The following is a 19,805-nucleotide window of genomic DNA, read 5'->3' on the forward strand; positions in this document are numbered from 1 at the left end:
GCCAGATGTGGGAGTCGTGATAGCTTCCAAGCACATTCATTATAATGCCCTGGGCATCACACACGACCTGACAGTCGATGAAGGGGAAGCCCTTGTGGTTGATGTAGACCCTACCATGCTCACCGGGTGATGCTTTTATGCATATGTGCATGCAGTCTATAGCACCCACAACCTCAGGGTATTCTGCTATTTGATGGAAGAGACGCATATTGCTGGCCAACACCTCACGGGTGTTGGGGAAATATACGTGCTCACTGGCATGTGCTGACATGGCATCCAGGAACTGGTGGAGTACCCTGGAAGCTAATGCCTGTGAAATCCCCATGATATCCCCAATTGGCCTTTGGACAGTACCTGTGGCTAGTATTCTTAGGCCTACACATACCTCGGTATCTACTGGGATGGGTTCCCCTCTGTTGGTTCTGTGCGTGAGGTGTGGCCAGCAGAGGTCAACAATTTGCTGTAGGAGGACCCTCTCCACCCTATAGCACTCAACTATCTCCAGCTCATGTAGCCCCTGGTAGGTTACCTGGGTCTGTACACTCTTCTCCTTCTCCTCACTGCGGGTTGGTCAACAGCATTCTCATTCTCACCACTGTCAGCCTCTTCCACATGTTGATGTATGATAGCTGCTGCAGCCCCTGTCATTGTGTTGTTTTTGTTTGGTAAAATTTCTCTGCTTGTGTACACCATTGGTGTAGAGTATGTGGGAAAAACAGAGGGTAAGGTGTTTGCATTGTTTATAGTGGTGTGCTGGGCTGGGGTGGTCTGCTGCCTGTGTAATTGGCTGATTCTGATACATTTCACCTGCCAGCTATGCTAGTTCTCCTTGATTACCTTCCTACTGCTGTTTTCCCTTCCCATTGCCTTCCTATTTAAGCCCAGGGGCGTGCCACACAAACACAGTGCTCAGATGTGCACAGAACTGCTATTTCCTGGTTTACTTTTTTTCTTCCTTTAAAACATGGTGCGCGGTACGCACACCCGTTTAGGCAATGTAAAGAGTGCTAGGCAGCCTTAGACACACCCCCTTGCTTAGCTCTGCTAAGCTAAGGGCAAACCCGAGCCACAGGGCTCCAATAAGCTTACAGTATGCCTGACACACACCCCTATGATGTCAGCTAATGCTTAGGCTTGCACCATGGTATTCCTGCACTTACACAGTTGGGTGCTGGCTAGCATTGAGGAGAAATCTAGGATTCAGTATCATTCCCTCATTTGCACAGGATTGCCTGCTAATGCATAGTTACAAGTCCCACAATGAGCCTTCCCCCTTAGCAACCACTATTCACTGGCCATGTTGTCTTCTGCCTGCCATTGAGTATAATGGCAAAATAGTGATTTTGGATACAGTGCTTATAGTGGGTATTTTTTTTTTTGGCAACTGTTTTCCATGCCAATGGCCATATATTTGGCCATTGCCATGCTTTACACATACTATACACCCTTTATTTGGAGCTGTCATGGCTCCATTTTGTTGTTGTGTCTTTCGGATTTTCCCGATTAGGGGTCGCCACAGCGGAACTCCGGTCAGTTTGCAGAAATGTACTCGGTTACTAACCGAGTACATTTCTGCACAATACACTAGTCCTGCACGGCCGGCTGACAGCTTCCTGGATCACAAATTCACCTTATTTTCATGGTTTTCACCTGCAAATGGAGTAATTTGTATACAGGAGCTGTGTCTGTGCATGAATAGTGCAGGAGCGCTCGTGCACATCCCTGGAGCTTATTCCTGGATCGCACGATGGCCATATTGACTCCAGCAGCTCCTGCACTATTCCTGTATGCTGTGCAGAGTTTGGTGAATCCGGAGGTTTATTCTCTTTTTCTGTTAACTTTTTTACTTTCCACGTTTTTTCACTGTCTTCTTTTTTTAAACATTTCTTGTACATATTGTACTCCTTTTACATGTTTCATTTCTCTCATTACACTACCATCATCCTTTACTAATCTGCTTAAGTAACTCAATACTTCTCTTTTTCTTTGTAAAAATATCTTTGCTTACATAACAATTATTCTATTTTTCTTGATTTCCTTCATATAATTCTTTTTCTTTGTCAAAGTACTTTCTATTATTACGTTCTAAATATTCCAACGTATCATTATATGTTCTTTTATATTTTTCTTTCTCTTCTTTCCTCACATTAAATTGTCACTATAAAAGCATGTTTTATATTTTTCTTTAAATATCATCCATCATTTAGACCAATTTTTATAGAATGTTCTCATAATAACATGATTTTTCCATAATTGTATTACTAATCTTTTCCTTCTTCATTCCATGCTTTCTCAGTTATCCTTTGTATTCCTTTGTCTATTTTTATATATTCCATGTTTTCCTTTATCTCTGGCATTATTGAAAGTTGATCAGAAAATCCTGTTTCAACTACCCCCTTCTCCTATAACTAAACCTCCTGATACTATAAAATACTCTATTTCAGTTCTATACATACCCCTTTTGTAACCCCATGAATTTTTGTCCTAAAGTTTTAACTTACCACATTTTATAACATTTTCTTATATCATTTCCTTTCTTTTAATGCTTGCTTCTTAAAATCACAATTAAAATGTCCTGTTGTTATAATATTCATATGTATCACTACATAGTCTAAAATCTGATGAAATAAGCTTTCCCTTTTTTACAATTAGCATAAGTATATAATGTTATAATTCTATATATTTGTTCATTCCATTTTAAATTAACAATGGTTACTCTTTCCATTTTAGCTAAAATTGCAGCTAATATATTTACTGTATTTCTACAGAATATGGCTATTCCAGACCATCTCTCAATTCTCAAATTCCAGATGATCTTTCCTACCCATACAGTCTCTGTTTGTAATCTTTCTTTATTTGTTATAAATATTGTGTCTTCTAATATAATTACATCTACATGACATGTATTGCACCATTCCAAAATCCCTAATGTTCTTACTACATTCTTAATGCTTTCACATTTACAGAAAACACTCTAAAAGTTTCATTTTCCCTTTTCCTTATATTCATGGTTTCATAAGTTCATAGCCAAGTAATGCTAGCTTTCTTAATAGGGCATTCTAAGCCTAGCCCCCCCCCAATGAGAATCAAGCACTGTACTTTGCATCTGTGGATCAAACACCTTAACCATTATACCAACCCCCAATCATTAGCTCTATATATTCTTTTTTCAACTATTTGCTTGCTTTTTTGCTTTGCACTTATCCCTTTACATTTTCTTTCTCTGTCTTTTATCCTTTTCGCAATAGAAATAATTTTTTTCTTTTATTACCTCCCAGTTTATGTCTTCTTCATCACTTATTTCAGAATCTTCTTCTGTCATTTTCATTATTTTTTTCACATCTATTTTTTCTCTCTTTGTTCATATTTTTTCTCTTTCTTTTTCATTTTCCTTACTCTTATTTTCATTTTCCCAATCCATCCATAAATGTCTAATTTTATTACATTTACATTTCAAATCACATTTTTGCATCATGTCCCATTTCCTCGCAAATGCAGCATTTTCTTTTGTCACAGTTATTTATCAAATATCCTTCTTTTCCACAAACAATGTTTTGGGTTGTCCCCGGTATTTTACAACACCCCTATCCTCTCCACATTTATCATGTTTGGTATATGTATTATTTTTCTCCTTCTATTTTTAATTTAGTATTACAATCCCAGCCACCAGTCCATCAACTCCTTTTGTCATAAACTTTTACAATGTCAAGTACTTCTTTACATAAAGGTTTCAAATGTCTTTTCAAAGTCTGTCTTTCTACCTTGTTCGATATTGTACAGGATTTTTTTTTGTTTCCTTGTTAAAGTCTTTCTTTTTTTATATTCTCCAAGAAAACTTTCCATTGAAAAAACTGTCGTGAATATAATGTCACAAAATGTCTCTTTGTTATTAAGAAAAATGCTCTTACCTCATGCGCTTTTGCACCCAAAGGAACTATCTTTCTCTGCGTATGTTTTCTTTTCCATCTAACTACTATTCTTCAGGATTGTCTTTGAATCCTCCTTTGTATTTTCTCCATAAAGTACCCCCAGGAAACATCTCCTTCATTTTCTGGCTCAGTCTGCATCACCCTTAACTTCAAGTAAATCATCCTGCACATTACACATTCATCGTTTGCTGACTCATCTCTATCAAACAGATTTCTTTGAAACATCTCCTCAGAATCCTGCACACATTCTCCAGTCTCAATATTTTCTTTCTCCTCCATTTCTCTCACCTCCCCACCATCTCCTTCTCCCTGTCTGCCTCCCTGTTTCTCTAGACTGCCTCTGGGCCTGGAACACTAACAGGAAGTGCTCTTGCAAAATGGGTCCCACTAACAACAATAATGAGTAGGGGAAGTTCTCTGACGTTCTGGCCAAATTTCCCCTAGTATTATGAATACCACCTCAGGTCTGCCCTGAAGAGAAGCCACAAGCCTAGTGGGACTAACTCAGTCAACAAAGGAAAATTAATAAATAAAATTAAATAAATAAAAATTATTCATTTACTTAAGGTAGGTGTAGTGGATCTAGCAGCCCTTTCTCAAGTCTTTCCTTTTCACTGAAAATGTAAAAGGAAAAGAAAATGCAAAATATGTACAAAGAAGAAAGAGAGAATTAACTTTATAATTCATAAAATTATAATGCGTAATTCAGCAGAACAATCATGTGTGACACTTTGTTGAAACTGATACCCGATTTCAATGCAATAGACAAAATTGATTCACGATGATAACTGCAATATCTTCATGATGAATGAATAGCCACCTGGATGCACATACAGATTAAATTTTTTTTTCAGTGATGCACTAGGCTGGAGATTGATACTTGATTTGGTTAGCGAGCTATGCACAGTATTAGTGAAATGATGGCTAGCTGGCTTGACTTAAAATGAAAAAAAAATGTTATAGGCCATGTATTCAGTGGAAGTACTGCACTGAATAATTTAGTATCCCCACAGAATATAAATGTTTTCATATGGCATTCAAAGGAGTAGTTTGTGAAGTGAATAAACTGGCATATGAGAACTGAAGGCCATGGGGTAAAGCTTCTGTTCTTGGGAATGGAGCCAATATATAGATAGCTTCTCAGGTAAAGAACTTTGAAATTCATAAGTAGAAGGCTGTACTGTGTTTTTGGGAAGCTAGTAATAGTTTTACCATAGCAAGAGTTGCACAGGAGTGTTACAGGAGTGGTGACTGAACCATTAACCTGCAGATCTAACTTAACACTATCTGTAGCCTGTTATAATTAATGAAGGACCCATGTTTGGAAAGGAGCGAGAACTCCTGTTTGCAATTATGGATTTTTTCGAGACATAAATAGAATTGATACTTTATGTAACGTAGCTAAGAGACCCCCTACATTTATAAGACACAGCATCACAATAAGCTAAAATGATGAGATACGTGAAGTCCAAATTCTAGGTATTTAAACTGTCCTGGATAAAGGCCAGCACAATGATAAAGTGTTAGTGACCAAGTATCAGGAAGCTGGACAAACATCATGGCTGCAATGTTTTGGCCTTTAGTGACAGACACATGAAGAAGGAGAATGAGTGGTGGGATGTCAGACTGGCTCTGATACTAGCAAGTGATATACTGGAAAACAATAGAATTACATAAAACAGGCCAAGAGCATCAGGTGGAATAATTGAGAAGGCAGGGATGAAAACAAGAAAAACAGGACTCTGGGCAGAGACTGACAGATCCTACATCTGGGTCTGCTCTTAGCAGGAGAGGTATCTTCCTGTTCTGATCTTACCGAATCATTTAGTCTGAGAGTTATGCATCCAGTTAAGTAAAGCTGGCTAAAATTTGTACCAAGCAACTTCAAGAACACTTTGGGATGCTACAGTGAGTTGAATTCTTTATTCAACTAAATGAAGACAGTCTCTGTGAGTTTGTACATGTTTTGGAGGATACTGTATTTGAGGAAGAAGATAGCTGTTAAACAATACCTCATTTCTTGAAACCATGTTGCTGAAAATGAAGGACACAGAAGAAATTAAGATGAGTGGTATGCTGAGACGATATGGCACTAAGGGGAAACATCACTGTAATCTTGGGAGGAAAGGACTTGCAGTACAGGCACTTCCACTGTCTTTCTTTAGCATGCAAATTCCCCATTCTAACAAAGATAAACCTTGAAGGAGGTGCTGATGGGTATCAACAGGGATATATTTTGCTGTTGTCTCTTGTTCTTTCAGCTTACAGGCAGTTTCTCAGCTCACCTAATCTTATATTGAAGTTTCTGGTGCTTAACAGCCCAAGTTGTTTGCAGCTAACATTTGCTGGAGATGCAAACGATTAAGATTCTGCTTCTTGCATGTGCCTCTTTAGTAGGTGCAGTGATCTCACAACCTCCGAGAGAAAGAGTGTGACAGACTTTATTCTCCCTGTCAATAATCATTCATTCTGTGAAGTGGAATGACCTTAGAGAGACAATAATTAGGTAATGAGGTCAGAGAGTGCAGGCAAGTAGTACCCTGAAACAAATGTGCAGGCAGTCCAGTGATTTGCTCATGAATACAAGACAGACCTTCCGTGAAGCAAATTAATTCCATATAAGCTCTAAAGCTAGGACTAAGGGAGTAAGTTATACTACTGGAAACTGATCTAGTTTTGGCTGAGTTACTCCAATATGTTGAAGAGTGAAAAAAAAAGCATTTTAACACAAACATATTCTTATGTCATTGCTGGCTTTCTTTTGCATTAAACTCAGCAAAGAGCATGCATATTTATGAGTAGTATAACAGTCCTTATAAATGGTCACACTCTGGCAGTTTAAATAGCCTCTGGCATACCTGTTACATGTGAGTATGAGGATGCAGAGAGGGTCATCAAGAAACAGGACTGATGATGAAATACTATTTTGACATTGCTGTACATTCTACACTGTTTGATAAAGAAGGGTGTTGAAAGGGGTGACTCTTTAAATGACTTATGTGGAGCTCATCATGACTTTTGGTAGATATGAAAACATAACAACCCAGCCAATCTGTCCAGCTCCATCTCTATTGTTGCAATTGCAGAACAAAGTGCACTTAATGAAGGGAAAGCCATTACTTCTTGCCTGAATTAGAAAAGCATTGTGCCTAACAACATAATTACTGAGTTGTTTTAGTTATTGAGTCACTGTTGAACATAGAAATGCTATTATCATGATTCTGTGCACTCTTCATCAATTCATGTTTCTTGTATTAAGTCAAATTACCTATTTAAACAGTTATTATAACTCGTTTTGGTAGGTTTATGAGTCTGAAATTTGGTGCTAATGTGTGCTTTGCTCAGCTACAGTTTGCTGATTTCCTTCAACTATGTGAAAGTGTGTATGTAGTATGCAACCTTTCTTTTATGGCTGTCTTCTAGAGTATGGACCAGATTCCAAAACAGTTGTTTTAGCGCAGGTCTACCCTGATTCCAAAAGATGTGTTCTCACTTTAAGTGACTTACTTCAGTGTAAGGCCTAAACAGGCTTACTACAGAGTCTAGATTTGAAAACACGAGTTATCAATGTGCTCTTCGTGTAAGTGTTCACTTACACTGAGAGCAAGTCTTGGAATCAGGGCCCATATTTATTAAATTACTTTAGTTTTATCCACCTAGTTTCTTTTCTAGCATCTGTATTAGGTTACTTGCACTCCTTCAAGATTGTCCTGACATCCCATACAGCTGTTCCTTTCAGTGTATGTTCATGTCTGTATGCGTTTTTCTACTTGTTCATTTTATCTCTATCCTTTTAACCTTTTTCTTCCTGATGCCTTTTTTGCACATTGGTGTTTGGGAAGATCTTACTGTTCTCTGCAAAGAGGCACAGTTTATATTGTAATCCTCTTTCTATATTTACATTCATGTTTATTGAATTGCAGAGATGTGAAATAGTGGTCTTCTGCAATTCTAGTAATACAATCTATAACCTTGACTGTGCTTGTGTGTGTGATTCCTTTGGATAATGTTGTTATTACTAGATGTTTTATTTATTATTCATCTCATTTACTTGAATAAAAACACATTAATGAGTGTGATATGTCATAAAACAACGTAACTGCATCAACAGCCTCCTTTTTTTCTCATTTTCTACATGAGGTCAGGGTGTTGTGTCAACTGTTGCCACCTTTCTTGATTCAGTGCCACTCTTTTTCCTTCCACAACAGTGGTACCTGACTGTCACTGGTCCTGTGTCACATAATCCATCTATGTCTTTGCTGGACATCTCTGATCTTCTCCTTGTTTCTCCAAATCTGTTTCATCAGATCATCTTCTGTCTTTCTGCAGAACCACCATAATATACTCTCTTTGACCTTCTATGCAATTGCAGCTACTTTAGCTTCTCTCTAATGTCCTCATTTCTTTGTCTAACCCACACTATGCATCCTATCTTAGACACTTCATTTCTATAACCTCTTGCTTCCTCAACTGTTCTGCCTTCACTACCCAGGTTTCTGTGCCATACAGTAGTACTGGTCGCACCACTGTAGCTTATACATCACTTTTCAGCTTATTTGGCAACTTAATTGAATGACTCTAGAAAACAAAATTACATTCACCTCACCTTTTCCTCTCTATCCCTCATTATCCCAATGATATGGCATATTATCACCCAGCAGCTGAAGTCAACAAACTCATGTCTCCAACTATAAAAGTCCAACTCACTAATAAGAAACACATCTCCAAGTCCGTAGCTCTCATTAGAATTTAACAACCTACCTCTCTGCCTAACAGCCATAGCAGAATTCTCCACATTAAAAGCAAATTGCAAAACCCACCCTGCAAGTCACAAATCCTGTATATTGTGTCTTCTTCTTCTTCTTTCGGCTGCTCCCATTAGGGGTCGCCACAGCGGATCATCTGTTTCCATTTCTTCCTGTCCTCTGCATCTTGCTCTGTCACACCAACCACCTGCATGTCCTTTCTCACCACATCCATAAACCTTATCTTAGGCCGTCCTCTTTTCCTGTTACCTGGCAACTTCATCCTTAGCATCTTTTTCCCAATATACTCTGCATCCCTCCTCAGCACATGTCCAAACCAATGTAATCTTGCCTCTCTGGATATGTCTCCAAACTTTCCAATCTGGGCTGACCCTCTAATATACTTATTCCTAATCCTGTCCACCCTCATTACACCCAGTGCAAATCTTAACATCTTTAACTCTGCCATGTCCAGCTCTGACTCCTACCTTTTTGTCAATGCCACTGTCTCCAACCCATATAACATAGCTGGTCTCACCACCCTCTTGTAGACCTTCCCTTTCACTCTTACTGGTACTCGTCTGTCACAAATCACTCCTCATACTCTTCTCCACACACTCCATCCTGCCTGTACTCTCTTCTTCACCTCTCTTCCACACTCACTATTACTCTAAACTGTTGATCCCAAGTATTTAAACTCATCCACCTTTGCCACCTCTACTCCCTGCATCCTCACCATTCCTCTATCCTCCCTCTCATTCACACACATATATTCTGTCTTAGTCCTGCTGACCTTCATTCCTCTTCTCTCTAGAGCATATCTCCACCTCTCCAGGGTCTCCTCCACCTGTTCCCTATTCTCACTACAGATCACAATATCATCTGCAAACATCATAGTCCACAGGGACTCCTTGTCTGTCAACCTGTCCATCACCATTGCAAATAAGAAAGGGCTCAGAGCTGATCCTTGATGTAATCCCACCTGCACCTTAAATGCATCCGTCACTCCCACCGCAGACCTCACCGCTGTCACACTACCCTCGTACATATCCTGTACCATTCTTACATACTTCTCTGACACTCCTGACTTCCTCATACAATACCACAACTACTCTCTAGGCATCCTGTCATATGCTTTCTCTAAGTCCACAAAGACACAGTGCAACTCCTTCTGACCTTCTCTGTACTTCTCCATCAACACTCTCAGAGCAAACATTGCATCTGTAGTGCTCTTTCCTGGCATGAAACCGTACTGCTGATCACTAATCATCACCTCCCTTTTTAACCTTACTTCCACTACTCTTTCCCATAACTTCATGCTGTGACTGATCAATTTAATCCCTCTGTAGTTACTACAGCTCTGCACATCACCCTTATTCTTAAAAATCAGTACCAAAACACTTTTTCTCCATTCCTCAGGCATCCTCTCACTTTCCAAAATTTCATTAAACAATCTGGCTAAAACTCCACTGCCATTTCACCTAAACACCTCCATGCTTCCACAGGTATGTCATCTGGACCAACAGCCTTTCCATTCTTCATCTTCTTCATAGCTATCCTTACTTCCTCCTTGCTAATCCACTGCACTTCATGATTCACTATCCCTACATCATCCAACATACTCTCCCTCTCATTCTCTTCATTCATCAACCCCTCAAAGTACTCTTCCATCTGCTCAACACACTCTCCTTGCTTGTGAGTATGTTTCCCTCATTATCCTTTATCACCTTTACCTGCTGCACATCTTTACTAGCTCAGTCCCTCTGTCTAGCCAATCGGTACAGGTCCTTTTCTCCCTCCTTAGTGTCCAACCTTTCATACAACTCTCTATACGCCTTACCATAGCCTTTGCCACCTCTCTCTTTGCCATGCACCTCATCTCCTTATACTCCTGTTTACTTTCTTCATCTCTCTGACAATCCCACTTCTTCTTCGCCAGCCTCTTTCTATGTATACTCTCCTGTATTTCCTCATTCCACAACCAGGTTTCCTTGTTCTAGTATATCACTAGTCTTCCCTTAAATAAGTAAAAAAACACCTATTCTAATTAAAGATTAGTTGTTCTTTCCACTGGGTTAATGTTAACTGTCAGCAGACAGTATTGTATATGAACTTATTAGCACATAGCATGACATTAGTTTACTATACAGGAAATGTATATGTTTCTCAGATGTATTTAAACCTACTTCCCATTATGTGTAACTATAAAAGTTAAGGGAAATATGTTTTATCTCATCTATGCATGGTTTTACACATTGAAATACACACCTAATACCACAGGCTAGTATTGTATACTATGTTAATAATATATATTACTAACAAAACTTCTATCACTCATATGTACTTAAAGACACATTTACATTGTTAATTTGTTTAATATAAGTTGTTAAATATTTCAGTTTTAAAATGTTTTTGCATACTGTTGTATTGCATAATTCTCAGGAGCTTTCCTCCTTGGGTCCCCTCTAAAAAGGGCTCTGCCCAGTAGAGTCAACAAGTTTAACAGAAATAAATTGATTTAATAATTATTGACTGGGATTCACCAAGTTTGGTTTGACAGCTTGACATACAGCGATGTAGTGGGATCTGAGATGCTGGGAGGAAGGATCTCCTTATTAGTATAATAACATGATGAATTGTATTTTTAGAAAATATACCAGCATTATTCATACTGTAATTAATGTTAGTCTGGGATAGAGAAATGCTGAAGTGGTTACCACTACTTGACACATTAGCATAACTAAGGGATACTGTATTTTGATTGTTGCTTTGATGGGTGGGAGACTTTGCAGATTACCAATAAGGGTGTTTATGTGTATAAGGTGTACTGATCTCTGTCAAGGCACTGAGAGGAGACTACAAGCTGTGAATATTGACAGATAAGCATGGTTAGCAAAGAGAGTGCATGACTTTCAGCTGTGGGATAGCCAAGGCACTATGCACACTCAGGCTGCGGATGGGTGATAGTGGTTAAGGACTCAAAATGGCAGCAGGATCAGAGGCTATTAGGGAATGCCAGTCACTAACTCATTTACTGTAGAGGTGTTGGAATGCAGTCACTATCAGGTGTTGGGAGTACAGACAGGGTTCTTAGATCTCTGCTTGTAGTTAGAAAAAGCAGGAAGGGGTAACTGGTCAATGATAGTGATGTGGTGCTATGGAGATAGACTTAATCATACCAGGACGGGGTAGGAGATCATTCTAATTGGCTGGGATAGGAGTTGGGATAGGGAGTCCATGCACTTACAAGCTGTGACTAGCTTATCTGGTACCTGGTACCATTGCCTGATCTAGTGTCCTTCAACTCTACATTGAGGAGCAAAAAAAAAAGCTTAAGGACTAAGCCTGCTACTCTGAAAACTATAGCAAACTGTTTGCAGCTAACATTTGCTGGAGATGCAAACGATTAAGATTCTGCTTCTTGCATGTGCCTCTTTAGTAGGTGCAGTGATCTCACAACCTCAGAGAGAAAGAGTGTGACAGACTTTATTCTCCCTGTCAATAATCATTCATTCTGTGAAGTGGAATGACCTTAGAGAGACAATAATTAGGTAATGAGGTCAGAGAGTGCAGGCAAGTAGTACCCTGAAACAAATGTACAGGCAGTCCAGTGATTTGCTCATGAATACAAGACAGACCTTCCGTGAAGCAAATTAATTCCATATAAGCTCTAAAGCTAGGACTAAGGGAGTAAGTTATACTACTGGAAACTGATCTAGTTTTGGCTGAGTTACTCCAAAATGTTGAAGAGTGAAAAAAAAAAGCATTTTAACACAAACATATTCTTATGTCATTGCTGGCTTTCTTTTGCATTAAACTCAGCAAAGAGCATGCATATTTATGAGTAGTATAACAGTCCTTATAAATGGTCACACTTTGGCAGTTTAAATAGCCTCTGGCATACCTGTTACATGTGGGTATGAGGATGCAGAGAGGGTCATCAAGAAACAGGACTGATGATGAAATACTATTTTGACATTGCTGTACATTCTACACTGTTTGATAAAGAAGGGTGTTGAAAGGGGTGACTCTTTAAATGACTTATGTGGAGCTCATCATGACTTTTGGTAGATATGAAAACATAACAACCCAGCCAATCTGTCCAGCTCCATCTCTATTGTTGCAATTGCAGAACAAAGTGCACTTAATGAAGGGAAAGCCATTACTTCTTGCCTGAATTAGAAAAGCATTGTGCCTAACAACATAATTACTGAGTTGTTTTAGTTATTGAGTCACTGTTGAACATAGAAATGCTATTATCATGATTCTGTGCACTCTTCATCAATTCATGTTTCTTGTATTAAGTCAAATTACCTATTTAAACAGTTATTATAACTCGTTTTGGTAGGTTTATGAGTCTGAAATTTGGTGCTAATGTGTGCTTTGCTCAGCTACAGTTTGCTGATTTCCTTCAACTATGTGAAAGTGTGTATGTAGTATGCAACCTTTCTTTTATGGCTGTCTTCTAGAGTATGGACCAGATTCCAAAACAGTTGTTTTAGCAGGTCTACCCTGATTCCAAAAGATGTGTTCTCACTTTAAGTGACTTACTTCAGTGTAAGGCCTAAACAGGCTTACTACAGAGTCTAGATTTGAAAACACGAGTTATCAATGTGCTCTTCGTGTAAGTGTTCACTTACACTGAGAGCAAGTCTTGGAATCAGGGCCCATATTTATTAAATTACTTTAGTTTTATCCACCTAGTTTCTTTTCTAGCATCTGTATTAGGTTACTTGCACTCCTTCAAGATTGTCCTGACATCCCATACAGCTGTTCCTTTCAGTGTATGTTCATGTCTGTATGCGTTTTCTACTTGTTCATTTTATCTCTATCCTTTTAACCTTTTTCTTCCTGATGCCTTTTTTGCACATTGGTGTTTGGGAAGATCTTACTGTTCTCTGCAAAGAGGCACAGTTTATATTGTAATCCTCTTTCTATATTTACATTCATGTTTATTGAATTGCAGAGATGTGAAATAGTGGTCTTCTGCAATTCTAGTAATACAATCTATAACCTTGACTGTGCTTGTGTGTGTGATTCCTTTGGATAATGTTGTTATTACTAGATGTTTTATTTATTATTCATCTCATTTACTTGAATAAAAACACATTAATGAGTGTGATATGTCATAAAACAACGTAACTGCATCAACAGCCTCCTTTTTTCTCATTTTCTACATGAGGTCAGGGTGTTGTGTCAACTGTTGACACCTTTCTTGATTCAGTGCCACTCTTTTTCCTTCCACAACAGTGGTACCTGACTGTCACTGGTCCTGTGTCACATAATCCATCTATGTCTTTGCTGGACATCTCTGATCTTCTCCTTGTTTCTCCAAATCTGTTTCATCAGATCATCTTCTGTCTTTCTGCAGAACCACCATAATATACTCTCTTTGACCTTCTATGCAATTGCAGCTACTTTAGCTTCTCTCTAATGTCCTCATTTCTTTGTCTAACCCACACTATGCATCCTATCTTAGACACTTCATTTCTATAACCTCTTGCTTCCTCAACTGTTCTGCCTTCACTACCCAGGTTTCTGTGCCATACAGTAGTACTGGTCGCACCACTGTAGCTTATACATCACTTTTCAGCTTATTTGGCAACTTAATTGAATGACTCTAGAAAAACAAAATTACATTCACCTCACCTTTTCCTCTCTATCCCTCATTATCCCAATGATATGGCATATTATCACCCAGCAGCTGAAGTCAACAAACTCATGTCTCCAACTATAAAAGTCCAACTCACTAATAAGAAACACATCTCCAAGTCCGTAGCTCTCATTAGAATTTAACAACCTACCTCTCTGCCTAACAGCCATAGCAGAATTCTCCACATTAAAAGCAAATTGCAAAACCCACCCTGCAAGTCACAAATCCTGTATATTGTGTCTTCTTCTTCTTCTTTCGGCTGCTCCCATTAGGGGTCGCCACAGCAGATCATCTGTTTCCATTTCTTCCTGTCCTCTGCATCTTGCTCTGTCACACCAACCACCTGCATGTCCTTTCTCACCACATCCATAAACCTTATCTTAGGCCGTCCTCTTTTCCTGTTACCTGGCAACTTCATCCTTAGCATCTTTTTCCCAATATACTCTGCATCCCTCCTCAGCACATGTCCAAACCAACGTAATCTTGCCTCTCTGGATATGTCTCCAAACTTTCCAATCTGGACTGACCCTCTAATATACTTATTCCTAATCCTGTCCACCCTCATTACACCCAGTGCAAATCTTAACATCTTTAACTCTGCCATGTCCAGCTCTGACTCCTACCTTTTTGTCAATGCCACTGTCTCCAACCCATATAACATAGCTGGTCTCACCACCCTCTTGTAGACCTTCCATTTCACTCTTACTGGTACTCGTCTGTCACAAATCACTCCTCATACTCTTCTCCACACACTCCATCCTGCCTGTACTCTCTTCTTCACCTCTCTTCCACACTCACTATTACTCTAAACTGTTGATCCCAAGTATTTAAACTCATCCACCTTTGCCACCTCTACTCCCTGCATCCTCACCATTCCTCTATCCTCCCTCTCATTCACACACATATATTCTGTCTTAGTCCTGCTGACCTTCATTCCTCTTCTCTCTAGAGCATATCTCCACCTCTCCAGGGTCTCCTCCACCTGTTCCCTATTCTCACTACAGATCACAATGTCATCTGCAAACATCATAGTCCACAGGGACTCCTTGTCTGTCAACCTGTCCATCACCATTGCAAATAAGAAAGGGCTCAGAGCTGATCCTTGATGTAATCCCACCTGCACCTTAAATGCATCCGTCACTCCCACCGCAGACCTCACCGCTGTCACACTACCCTTGTACATATCCTGTACCATTCTTACATACTTCTCTGACACTCCTGACTTCCTCATACAATACCACAACTACTCTCTAGGCATCCTGTCATATGCTTTCTCTAAGTCCACAAAGACACAGTGCAACTCCTTCTGACCTTCTCTGTACTTCTCCATCAACACTCTCAGAGCAAACATTGCATCTGTAGTGCTCTTTCCTGGCATGAAACCGTACTGCTGATCACTAATCATCACCTCCCTTTTTAACCTTACTTCCACTACTCTTTCCCATAACTTCATGCTGTGACTGATCAATTTAATCCCTCTGTAGTTACTACAGCTCTGCACATCACCCTTATTCTTAAAAATCAGTACCAAAACACTTTTTCTCCATTCCTCAGGCATCCTCTCACTTTCCAAAATTTCATTAAACAATCTGGCTAAAAACTCCACTGCCATTTCACCTAAACACCTCCATGCTTCCACAGGTATGTCATCTGGACCAACAGCCTTTCCATTCTTCATCCTCTTCATAGCTATCCTTACTTCCTCCTTGCTAATCCACTGCACTTCATGATTCACTATCCCTACATCATCCAACATACTCTCCCTCTCATTCTCTTCATTCATCAACCCCTCAAAGTACTCTTCCATCTGCTCAACACACTCTCCTTGCTTGTGAGTATGTTTCCCTCATTATCCTTTATCACCTTTACCTGCTGCACATCTTTACTAGCTCAGTCCCTCTGTCTAGCCAATCGGTACAGGTCCTTTTCTCCCTCCTTAGTGTCCAACCTTTCATACAACTCTCTATACGCCTTACCATAGCCTTTGCCACCTCTCTCTTTGCCATGCACCTCATCTCCTTATACTCCTGTTTACTTTCTTCATCTCTCTGACAATCCCACTTCTTCTTTGCCAGCCTCTTTCTATGTATACTCTCCTGTATTTCCTCATTCCACCACCAGGTTTCCTTGTTCTAGTATATCACTAGTCTTCCCTTAAATAAGTAAAAAAACACCTATTCTAACTAAAGATTAGTTGTTCTTTCCACCGGGTTAATGTTAACTGTCAGCAGACAGTATTGTATATGAACTTATTAGCACATAGCATGACATTAGTTTACTATACAGGAAATGTATATGTTTCTCAGATGTATTTAAACCTACTTCCCATTATGTGTAACTATAAAAGTTAAGGGAAATATGTTTTATCTCATCTATGCATGGTTTTACACATTGAAATACACACCTAATACCACAGGCTAGTATTGTATACTATGTTAATAATATATATTACTAACAAAACTTCTATCACTCATATGTACTTAAAGACACATTTACATTGTTAATTTGTTTAATATAAGTTGTTAAATATTTCAGTTTTAAAATGTTTTTGCATACTGTTGTATTGCATAATTCTCAGGAGCTTTCCTCCTTGGGTCCCCTCTAAAAAGGGCTCTGCCCAGTAGAGTCAACAAGTTTAACAGAAATAAATTGATTTAATAATTATTGACTGGGATTCACCAAGTTTGGTTTGACAGCTTGACATACAGCGATGTAGTGGGATCTGAGATGCTGGGAGGAAGGATCTCCTTATTAGTATAATAACATGATGAATTGTATTTTTAGAAAATATATCAGCATTATTCATACTGTAATTAATGTTAGTCTGGGATAGAGAAATGCTGAAGTGGTTACCACTACTTGACACATTAGCATAACTAAGGGATACTGTATTTTGATTGTTGCTTTGATGGGTGGGAGACTTTGCAGATTACCAATAAGGGTGTTTATGTGTATAAGGTGTACTGATCTCTGTCAAGGCACTGAGAGGAGACTACAAGCTGTGAATATTGACAGATAAACATGGTTAGCAAAGAGAGTGCATGACTTTCAGCTGTGGGATAGCCAAGGCACTATGCACACTCAGGCTGCGGATGGGTGATAGTGGTTAAGGACTCAAAATGGCAGCAGGATCAGAGGCTATTAGGGAATGCCAGTCACTAACTCATTTACTGTAGAGGTGTTGGAATGCAGTCACTATCAGGTGTTGGGAGTACAGACAGGGATCTTAGATCTCTGCTTGTAGTTAGAAAAAGCAGGAAGGGGTAACTGGTCAATGATAGTGATGTGGTGCTATGGAGATAGACTTAATCATACCAGGACGGGGTAGGAGACCATTCTAATTGGCTGGGATAGGAGCTGGGATAGGGAGTCCATGCACTCACAAGCTGTGACTAGCTTATCTGGTACCTGGTACCATTGCCTGATCTAGTGTCCTTCAACTCTACATTGAGGAGCAAAAAAAAAAGCTTAAGGACTAAGCCTGCTACTCTGAAAACTATAGCAAACTGTTTGCTACATTTCTAGCAAGCATCTTGCTGCAACTTATAGCTCACACAAAACACTGCACCATTTCAGTCCTGATTAAAAAAACAGTATCTGCATTCATTCTTATACCAGCATTCAGATTGCACCCCCTAACACCTTATACATGGGGCAGCTACCCTTTTACCCCACCCTAGCTATGCCGCTGCATGCACTGCCTCTGCATGCACTGGGTCTACAGTTCTACTGAAAGCCACCTACTGTTTGTTGCGGACTTGCAAATGATCTGCCTGCAAGATTTCCCAAAGTACTTTACCAGACACTTAGTCAAACTTTGAAGTATTTAAAGGGCAAGTGTGTGTGTGTGTGTGTGTGTGTGTGTGTGTGTGTGTGTGTGTGTGTGTGTGTGTGTGTGTGTGTGTGTGTGTGTGTGTGTGTGTGTGTGAGTATATGAGATGAATTATGATCATCCATGTTTATTATTGTTCCTTGTCTAAGCCTGAGGCATACTCTTGTGCAAAGCATAGGAAGTTTATGAATTCCTCCCATACTCTTACATAGCTTCCCTTATTTGTTGGTATTTCCTCATGAGTAAAATGTTAGCAATAATGCCCGGGCAAGTGCCATAGGATTACTTTATATGTTTGGAATGAAGGGCTTTCTTTTTTCATTCATTATTCTAAAAAAAATGTCATGATCCACAGCAACCTTCCTGTCTTCAGTAGCATTCTACAATTGTTGACATAAGCTTCTTCACCTGGCTTAAAAGGCATCTGTGGATTACTGGCTGCCATTGTTGGGAAAGTTGCAATTATTCATTTAAAACAGTCGAAGAAAACCATGTTCTAACAAAAACAGTATAAGTGCTACAAGACTGCATCATTCAGAAGCAAATTCCCTAAATTCTTACTTATGTTTGTTGTAGTATATACTATGATATAATTACAGATCAGAGCCGCCTGCGACAAATCAAGAGAAGGAAAATGCAACATCCCAAAATGACTCAGTTCCTGCATATGCCACTGAAAGGCCTAAGCCCTGCTTCTGCACATTATCATTACAGGCACGGGAGAAAGCTTACTGATTTGACATGGCTGTGACTGCGAGAGCTCACTTGCTGGAATGCAAATACATCATTTCTTGATGGCTGATAGTGAATGTTATAGAAGTTATGTAGCATTTTGAAAAAATACCTTTTCATACAACTCTGTAGCTCTCTCTCTGTCTTGCATCCTAAATATATTCTGTAGTTTGCCTAATCAGTGATTTTTGCTTGCTTGCCAGTTAAGAGAGGAGAAGTTGTGTCATATATCATTATCCTTGTAGTGAAGAGAAAGAAATATGCTAGATTTTTATAGCACATGGATTTATACATTTTCTGATAGCAGTTTAATTGGGAACATTTAGAGGATATTCTCTATTTTCATTGCTAAGTGAATGTAATAATTACGTTAAGACATTTGTACTCTCACTAATGTTATTCAGGATACCTCAGAGTTCCTTATTCTTACTTGAAAGTCAGATAACTAGTGCAGAATGAGACACATTTTCTGTGGTCTCAGTTCTCATCCGTAGAATTAATATAGGCATGTAGTAAAGGAGGAGGTATGGAAATGTGCATGTGTGTGGGAATCTGTGGAAAAGGGGTTTCTGCAAGAGTTGAGAGCAAGGATACTAAGAAGTGGAGGGTCATCATGGATACCCTGGGTCCATATAGCAGATGAAATGCCTTTCTACATGGAAACAGGTAAGCAGAAAAATAATTCGATCTCTGAGTTAAGTCCACAAAAGATAGTCTGAAAGACAGATATATTGCATGGAATTGCCTAAGCAATCAAACTTAATCAGTATTTTGAAAGACAGTCTCAATATGTTATTCCAGTACTGAGACTTAGCCAATGCCTCTCCCAGTACCTAGTAAGGGGAAGACAGAAATCTAATCCTTAACCGGATGCCAGTCTATCACAGAAACCATAGTTACTGTGGAAAATATCC

The sequence above is a fragment of the Protopterus annectens genome, chromosome 17.part0, assembly GCF_019279795.1.
Source record: "Protopterus annectens isolate FY-2018-M chromosome 17.part0, PAN1.0, whole genome shotgun sequence".
Classification (NCBI taxonomy): domain Eukaryota; kingdom Metazoa; phylum Chordata; order Ceratodontiformes; family Protopteridae; genus Protopterus; species Protopterus annectens.